At 46.4% G+C, this 9,160-nt stretch overlaps 1 long non-coding RNA gene across 5 annotated transcripts in view; it reads right to left on the reverse strand.

The window, feature by feature from the left end:
* LOC147915348 (uncharacterized) overlaps positions 1-7,820 on the reverse strand; it is a 68,510-nt gene extending 60,690 nt beyond the window's left edge. For all 5 annotated transcript variants that reach the window (XR_015553922.1, XR_015553918.1, XR_015553920.1 and 2 more), the window contains exons 1-2: positions 7,676-7,820; positions 2,550-2,650 (exon numbers count right to left, since the gene is read on the reverse strand). This is a non-coding gene — a long non-coding RNA (uncharacterized LOC147915348). The remainder of the gene's footprint in view (positions 1-2,549; positions 2,651-7,675) is intronic.
* Between the last annotated feature and the right edge of the window lie 1,340 nt (positions 7,821-9,160).

The raw sequence follows: 9,160 nt of genomic DNA on the forward strand, positions 1-9,160 counted from the left end.
GAAGCACCACTATGGAGATAGGGTGGGGATCATCAGGGGAGTGGTAGAGACAATCCATGTGCGAAGGGAGCTAAAAGATAACTAATAAAGGGGGAGAACATGGATGGATGCTCAGAAACTGCAGCAAAGGCTTGGAAAGGCTGCTGCAGAGACTGAGCTGGCGGCAGGAATCTGGGTGGAGGCTGTCTGCATGGTCAGATGATTCTCTCCAGAAACTCTTGCAACTGGGAGTAAGAGATGGTGTTTTCTAGGGTTAGGATTGGCAAGGGGAGAAGAGTATAAGGCCAGAGAGGAAAAGAATTTGAGGACTCTGCATCTGACCTCTGCTATCTGTGACCTCCAGCCCCCCTGCCTCCTTGACCCTCCATCCACACTCCCTTCCTGCAAGCTTCTGTGCAACAGGAGTCTAGGAACAGGGTAGAGGGCTGAGGAAACAGAAAAGGTGGATCATACCAGGTCAATAAGATGAGGAATTAAATGTGAGGCAGCCAATCCATCAACTGATGAGTGATTAGACAAAATGTGGTCCATCCATACAACAGAATATTATTCAGTCATGAAAAAGAATGAAGCACTAATACATGCTATGACATGGATGAGCCTTGAAAACACGCTAAGGGAAAGAAGCCAGTCACACAAGACCACACGTTGTGTGATTGCATTTATGTGAAATGTGCAGAATAGGTAAACCCATAGAGATAGAACATAGGTTAGTGGTTGCCTAGGGCTAGGGGCTGGGGGTGCTGGGGCGAGATGGGAAGTGAGTATCAATGAGTACAGAATTTCTTTTTGGGGTGATGAAAATATTCTCAAATTGATAGTGGTGATGGTTGTACAACTCTGTGAATGTTCTAAAAACCATTCAATTGTATACTTTAAAAGGGTGGATTGTGTGGTATTTGACTCGTATCTCAGTAGAGTTATTATTAAAAAGAAAGTGAGGACATGAGAACAAGGTCCACAGTGGAAATGTATATAGGCAACTGAATATTCTCTTTTCTTTTCTTTTCTCTTCTCTCCCCTCCCTTCCCCTCCCATCCTCTCCTCTTCTCTCTTTTCCTTTTTTTTTAAGTCCAGGCTCTTCTAGCATATTAATCTCTCCTTCACACAGGGCAGTGCTGAGGGATCACGGCCCACTGCAGGGCCCGGGAAGGTGGTAATGGTTGGCCACTCTCTTCTGCTCAGATCCTCCATATGTTCTCCATCCACCCACCCCTCAAATCACCCCAAAGAAACATAGTTCAGTAATAATATAGGCATAGAAACAAAGGTATCAGGACAGCATTCTTGATATGGATCTATAACTTGAGACAACTCCCCAGAGCCCAGTTCCAGGCAGATATGCCCCCAAACCCATTTTATTTGGATCTGTGGAGCTGCCTTGCCTTCAGAGGTTCCTGGCTGGAGTTTGTGTCTCTCGCTTTGTCACTTGGCACAGTTGGAATATTACATTATTTTCTCAGCACATCCTCCTAACACCCTTCACTCTTGTCTGAAACGACATGCTGGCTCATTTCACCATGACTCTGTTGTTGGCCATCCCCCTCTGCTAGGACACCAGCCCCAAGACAGGCGGGCAGGGGTGCACTGGGGCCTACAGCACTGCCTGGCAAAGGAGGGGGCACAATAAGTACTTGCTGAGAAGAGGAATAAATCTCGCCATCTCAGCATCCGTGGACAGCCACAGTTAGCACACACCTCCGTGAATGCTGCAGAGACACCAGGGTAGCCTTGAATTGGTCTGGGGTTTGATAATGCCCACACAAAGAAACAGACGTTCTTGATAACCCATGCTAGCTCTGACTTGAGATGTTTTCTGCACATGGCAATTTATTATCTATACCATTAATTCAAACGCTACTCTACCAAATGCAATATAAAATAGGAAGCTTGTAGATCACGTAATGCTGGTTTGGGGGATCTCTCTCTTATTTAGCCTGCATTTACTGAGTGTTACCACATGCCAGATAGGCATTATCGCATTCAATCCTCACAACACACGATGAGAAACACACTATTGTTACTCTCCTTTTCAAGATGAGAAAACTGAGACTTCAGGTGAAGAGAACATCCCAGCAAGTTCCAGGAATGGGGTAAACTCAGGTCTTTCTGGAGCTTGGAAAGAAGAGAACACACCTCTTATTTTGCAGACTGTCATGTCCTGTGTGCCTTTGACTTCCAGGTGTCTTAGTGCTTACCCCAGGCGCTCTGCACATCCTCGTCATCCCCCCCACTGCCATGCCAGGTGCACCTGCTCTGTGCCCAGCACCCCCTGCTCACCATTTGCCCGCAGCCTGGTGTTGGGGCCCGGGGCTTCTCCATCAGGCGCTGGAAGGGGCCCACCTGTCTTCTCACTCCCAGGTGGCCTTCACTAGCACTTTCCTTCCTACGTGCAGCAGAAACTTCACTGTTTCTTGGAGTTAAACTGCTCTGGTCCAGGCTCCAAGCCAGATCACAACCCATGGCCTTCGTACTTTCCTCCTGCCCCAAGAACAGTCAGGCCTCCACCAATGGCTTTTTGTCTATCCCACTCTCTGCCAGAAACTCACCTTTTCCTTTCCAGTTTTCCACCAGCCACCTTCCCTGGAGTTCAGTCAATGAGTCTGCATGGTCTAGAGTTTCTCTTTGAAGCTTTCTCCACGAATGCATACTGAGGAAATGAAGGAGAAAGCTCAGAAACACTTATCAATACCTGAGTATTAGAATATTGGTTTAACTGGCAAGATGTTTACAAATTGATGAATTAAGTATTGCATTAGTTTGCTAGGGCTGCCATAACAAATACCATAAATTATGTAGCTTAACAACAGAAATTTCCTGTCTCACAGTTCTGGAGGCTAGAAGTACGAAGTCAAAGTGTTGTTAGTGTTCCTTCCTTCTGAGGGCTCTGAGGCAAGGATCCGACCCAGGCCTCTCTCCTTGGCTGGTAGATGGACATCTGCTTTCTGCATCTCTTCATCCCGTCTTCCCTCTATGTGTATCTTGTCCATATTTCTCCCTTTTATAAGGATATCAGACATAATGGATTAGGTCTCACCCTCATGACCCCATTTTAACTTGATTATCTCTATAAAGAGATATTTCTTCCAAATAAGGTCACATTCTGAGGTATTGGGGGTTAGGACTCCAACATATTTTTTTGAAGGGTTACAATTCAACCCATAAGAAGTATCAACAATGGATTCCCTTTGGCGTGGCTGTATCATGCTTCATTTAGAATTGGCTTTGGGGTACAGTTGTAAGAGATGTACCCATAAACCCGTACATACATAGACATGAACAGAATCTCCAGTGCTGCCACAGCCTCTTGAAGACTTGCCCTTGTGGCTGTTGGCTCAGAATCTGGCCATAAATCAGTAGCAGGAGGCCTCTAGATCACTACAGGCCACCTACACAGGTGACAAGTTACATGTGGATGAGTAAAAGAGAGCTCCTTTGGCGCTTCCTGGGACAAATCTGATATGCTGAGCAGATACTAGTGACTGTCTCTACTTCTGGTCAACAAGTGCGTGTAAAAATGGAGGTTGGGTGAAAATGAAGCAGTTCAGCAGATCCGAACAACCCGTGATGGGACAGCCATGATTTTTTTCAACTGTGAGATTTTCTCAGTTTCTTATAGTTTATATATTTCTTCAAGGGGAAAACTGAGAGAAGCTTTTGATGTGCCCTTTGGTATAGCCCTAACCCAAAGCTGGCCACAGAGAAACATCAGCCCCTCGGCCTGGCCACCATCCGTGCCAGAGTTAGTCATACCCGGAGCCCAGCTGAGTCGGAAACGGTTGTTAGCAAGACTTTTTGAAGTCTGTTCAGAGTAAAGCCATACCGAATGTCCTTTTGTGATGTGTTTTCTGGGCTGGTTTACACTAACTTCTGGGAAGCCATCCACTGACAACGGGATTGCTTTAGAGAAATGATCAAAGAAACCATCTCTAATCGTATGGTCTTCATTTCTGAGCAGCAATAATAGGACTTCCAGCCCCTGCTATTGTAGGAAACTATAAATAATGCTATGTCCCTTTGATCACCAGCTCTTAATTCTGATCTTATTTACTTTTCAGAAACAAGTACTTGACATAATGGTAGGAATTCTAAGCTGCTTATGTTCGTAGAAAATCCTTTTATTTTAGACTGTATGGGTCTATAAGTTTGCCCCTGAACTGAACTGTTAACATTTTTCAAAAACATGTAAATGTTTTTAGAGCTGTGCCCACAAGAACATAGAGCTCTGAGAGGAGAAGCTGAGAGTAGGTGCCCCGTGGAGTCTGTGTCAGGCCCATGATTCCCTGGGGGCGTAACAGGGCTTCACCTTTGATCTTCCAGTTCATACATTAGACATACAAAGACACATAACTGTATGCCCTCAAGACTGGTCCTATCAATTTCTGTGACACTGTATTTCTGTCTGACAATAATTTTTATCAATCTCTGCTCCAATAGGTCTTTGTAACAATTGGGCGAGTTTGTCTTCATTGTACAGTAGACCTGCGGATACATATTATACTCATTGTTCACCTGCCCTCTGACCACCTCAGTGAATCTTGCTCCCAGCCTTTTGGAAAACAAGCAAACAAACAAACCAAAACAAAAAACTTGCTACTAACTTTCTAAAACAGCTGTATGATGTTTTAGCCTACTCCCCCACCCCCGCTGCTCATTTAGAAAATGTATTACTTTTATCTCAAGTCTCTCTCAGTAGCATTATATCTGTGCTGTTCTGAGGTACAGTGACATTGGATTGGACCCAAGGCGATAATGATGAAGTCTCCACTCTGAGTTTGATGGGTTAAATCATTTGTGGGGCCACTGTAGACAAACAGCTGACCCTCTACAGGTGAGATGCCCCAGGGAGTCAGTCTTCTTTTTCTGAACCACAGAGATGTACTCTTCTGGGTCTGCACCTCTCATCTTACATGAGCAGTGTGAAGCGAGGAAGGCCCAGATCTGCATTTCTACAGCCTCGCATCTACCTCAGGCGATTTGCTTTCTGCTTTCCAGCCAGCTCTGTGTCTGTGAACCTCTCTCTTGACAAAACAATCAGTGGGTTTTCTCAACACCAAGTCCACCAACAGTTTTATCAGGAAAGGAATTCAAAAATAATTCTTAAAAACAAAAAACCAACAACAACCTTCTTAAACAAAAGCCAAATATATGCCATCATGTTAAGGTTAGGGATAGGGAAGGTAAAATATGGGGAAGAAGGGTGGCGTCCCCAGGTAATCGCTCTGCAGAGTTGGGGCCTGTGTCTTACCTGGAGGACAGGTACTGCTTCAAATGTTGAATGAGACCCATATTCCCATTGAGTAATTCTTAAGTAATTGTTCTTACTTACTGTTCTTAAGTAACAAGCCCACTGTTACTTAAGAATACCTCATAAGGCCATTCAGATTCTTTGTTGCCCTAAAATTTGCTTGTGCAAAAAACTGATTGAAATAACAAGGTTACTGGAGGTCGAGACGTCTTTTGTCAAAAGTAAATGAAACAATGTACTGGGAGGTGATCTATAGGTCCTTGGTCCATGTTCATGGTGGGGAAGAAGCTTTGGGAAAGATCACCATGGCTTTCCTAAAATTCTAGCGTTGGGGGATCACTTTGTTACCCGCACAGGTCAGCTCGGTGTGGCGTGGTCCCAGGTTCTTGGTTCACAGACACAAAACAATTTGAGAGTGGACACACAGCAGAAGTTTTAACAGAGGAAGATTTATTAGCAAAGCAAAAGTACAACCCCAAGGGGAGGGGTGGGCAGGCTCGAGGGGGAACAACTGCACCAAAGTCGTGGTTGTCAGTGGTTTTGGAATGTTGGTCCGGGGGTGGGTGAGGGTCTCGGAACGTGTGCCAATTGGGGCATTGTCTCCACCCTCACGTCGGGAGGGGGAGATTTTTTCCTTACACAGGCATCTCTGGAACTGTCAGGGTGATGAGCCCCCATGGAGTGGGGGTCAAAACTGCAATGCAAATGAGGGTAGAATGAGGCTTGCTGCCACTCTTGGTCACGGTTGGGGGGAGTCCTGCACATCAGAAGAGCCACTGCCCAGCAATTAGGAAGCTGCATCTGGTGGAGTGACCTTGCTCCCAGCTCATATCTAGCTTCCTGCCTATCTCAACTTGAAGCTTTGAAAACATACAGATTTCTTCTGAGGTCAAAATTAGCAGCAGCAAAACCCTCTGAGGTGGTCTATACCGCTGTTGTCAAAAGACTGGAAAGGAGAAATCTTGTCTTCATGTAAGGTTTCCAGTCAATTTGGTTCTAGACCAATGATATTTGCATAAGCATCTGAGAGTCCAAATGGTTAGTTGGGCTGGCTCCCACCTCACTCAGAATCTTTTGATGTTCACTGCGACCCCCACTAACCATGCCATGGAATGCACTAGCATAAACTCCACGATGAAACCCAAACTAGCAGTGATTGGGTCTAGAGACCAGAACAGCGGCCAAGAATCTAAAGAGCAAGTTGTGTTCTCAATGATCCACGAGTTACTGAATAGCTTCCTCTACAAAGGAGGACAATAAAGCCTGAAACCCAGAGGCTCAGACACGTTTGCAACCGTGGCCACTAAGCTCCAATCACTTTCAGAACAGTATGGGTTCTCCCCCATGTTGATGGGAATTTAAGACCAGCTCCGGAGAATTACATGTAAAAATGGTTCTATAGGCTACAAATGATCATTATTTCCAAGTTCATAGCAAATTTGCCTCACATAATACACATAGTGAACACTCTCTAATCATGGGGTAAACATCTCCCCTTTACTCCAGGCATGATTTCTAGCCATGGAAGTAAATACATGCTCTGAGTCAAAATAAAATCATGCACAGGATACAAAACAAATCTGACAGCCTCACTTTCTTTTTCTCTGTATCATAATTTCATGCAAATGTATACAGCTAGAGGAAAATGCATTCTACAGTACATTAACTTACACATTCTTTTGGGTTATGAATGTGATAAATAGATAAAAGATAACAAGGAAGAGTGGGACTTTTGAGCAAAAGTCAACCAAGACATCCTGAGGCCATACACTACACGCAGTAGAAGATGCTTCATTCTGGAGAATACCATGACTGAAGAAAAGACAGCCTTGAACACTGTCCCTTTGCATAGCAAGTTAAAATGGAGAAGGGGAGACCTAAAGATAGGGAATCACAAGTTAAGAAGAAACAACTGGGTCGAAGTCAAGATGGCGGCGTAAGCAGACTCTGAACTCACCTCCTCTCGCGGACACAGCCAATTTACAACTACTCGTGGAAAAATTACCCCTGAGACAGAACTGAAAACTGGATAAGAGGACCTCCTGCAACAACTGACAAACCTAATTGAGGTGGAAGAGGCAGAAACTCCCTTCTGGAGAGGAAAAACGCCGCCTTCACAAGCCGCAGCGCCTCATGGCCGCCTGGGAGCAGCACACAGGTACGCAGCCCTCCCTGGAGGAGCTGGGCCCTGAGCTGGGGAGCGCCCCCGCTGTGGGCATTTTGTGGGCCCAGCACAATCGAGACGAGTGGCATAATATCTGACTTTGCCTGCTACTAAAACATTGGGGAGTACCTCCAGAAAAGCTTGTTCACAAAGAAAGTAAAACTGGCTCTTAAAGGGCCCAAGCACAAACTCACCCGTTTCAGAAAGCAACCTAAAATCACCAGAAAGAAAGGTGCACAGTGCTTTGGTGAAAAGAGACTCACCTGATAGGCCCTGAGTGCATCTCGGTGAGGGGTGAGACCTCTCCAGGGACTGGGACATTGGCGGCGGCCATTGTTGTGGCCTGATGTGGGCGTGCTGACACAGACGCCATTGGAGTTCTCCCTGAGGCCTGCTAGCCCAGGTCTGCCCCACCCACTAGAGCACTCATGTGATCCAGCTCAGCCAGGGCAGGCAGCCCACCCTAGAGACTGGCTCCACCCAACAACAAGCCCTCAGGCAACTTGTGGGCCTGCATAGATTGGTGACTGGATTCTCTGCAGCCTGGCAACTGAGCCGACTGCACTGGGGCAGGGCGTGCACAAGGAGCGGGTAGAGAGTGTGGGGCAGTGGTGGAGTGTGTGGGGCTCCCGCCCTGGAGAGACTGGGTCCAATTTGGGAGGTCGGGGCACGCACACGGGGCAGGACTGTGTTGACTGTGTGTGGACCTGTGGGAGGCAGGGCTTGTCAGCTGCAGAAGACTTGTGCTTCTCAAAGACCCACATAGGGGGTTTGCCCCACCTTCCAAAGCCTGAAACAATTGGGTGCTCCTGTGCCTGAGGCCAGCCCCACCCAGCTGCAATCCTCAGAGAGCTAACAAGAGACCTAAAGGCTGGAGGCTTATAGCAATTGTAAGGCCCTGAGCCTAACAACCTGTCATGCTGGGGGCCTACTCACTTAAAAGAAATACTGCAACACCAATGTGGTATTAGAACTTGCAGCCAACTGTGCTGGGGCTCCCCACACCTGATAAAGAGACTGAGGAGCCCACAACAACTACAAACAGCTGAGCATTACAACAGCTGACCATGAGCATAGCTCAGCCCCCCTGGACACCTACAGGGAGAGCAAACAGGCCACAACAGAAGGACACACGTAGCCCACATAGGGGTCAAACCCTGGAACATTGAGAACTGAGGGTAGCACACTGCAGGCCACCTAAGGCATCCCTTACATAAAGTCAGCTATCCAAGAGCAGGAGACGTAGCTGACCTACCTAACATGTAGACACAAGCACAGGGAAAGAGGCAAAATGAGGAGGCGAAGGAATACACTGCAAGTAAGGGAACAGGACAAAACCCCAGAAAAGGAACTAAGTGAAACAGAAATGAGCAACCTACCTGACGGGGAGTTCAAAAAAGAGTGTTAAGGATGCTCACTGATCTGGGGAGAAGAATAGATGAACTCAGTGAGACTGTCAACAAAGAAATGGAAGATATAAAAAAGAACCTATCAGAAATCAAGAATACAATACTGCAAATGAGAAATTCACTAGAGGGACTCAAGCAGAGTAGAGGATACAGAGGAACGGATCTGCAAGCTGGAAGAAAGACTAGAAGAAATTACCCAAGCTGAACAGGTAAAAAAGAAAAGAATTAAAAAGAGTGAGGACAGTCTAAGGGACCTCTGGGACAACATCAAGCACACTAACATCTGTGTTATAGGTGTCCCGGAAGGAGAAGAGCGAGACAAAGGGGCAGAGTATCCAT

This window comes from Ceratotherium simum, chromosome 13 (genome assembly GCF_057802395.1).
Source record: "Ceratotherium simum simum isolate JZ-2026a chromosome 13, ASM5780239v1, whole genome shotgun sequence".
Taxonomy (NCBI): domain Eukaryota; kingdom Metazoa; phylum Chordata; class Mammalia; order Perissodactyla; family Rhinocerotidae; genus Ceratotherium; species Ceratotherium simum.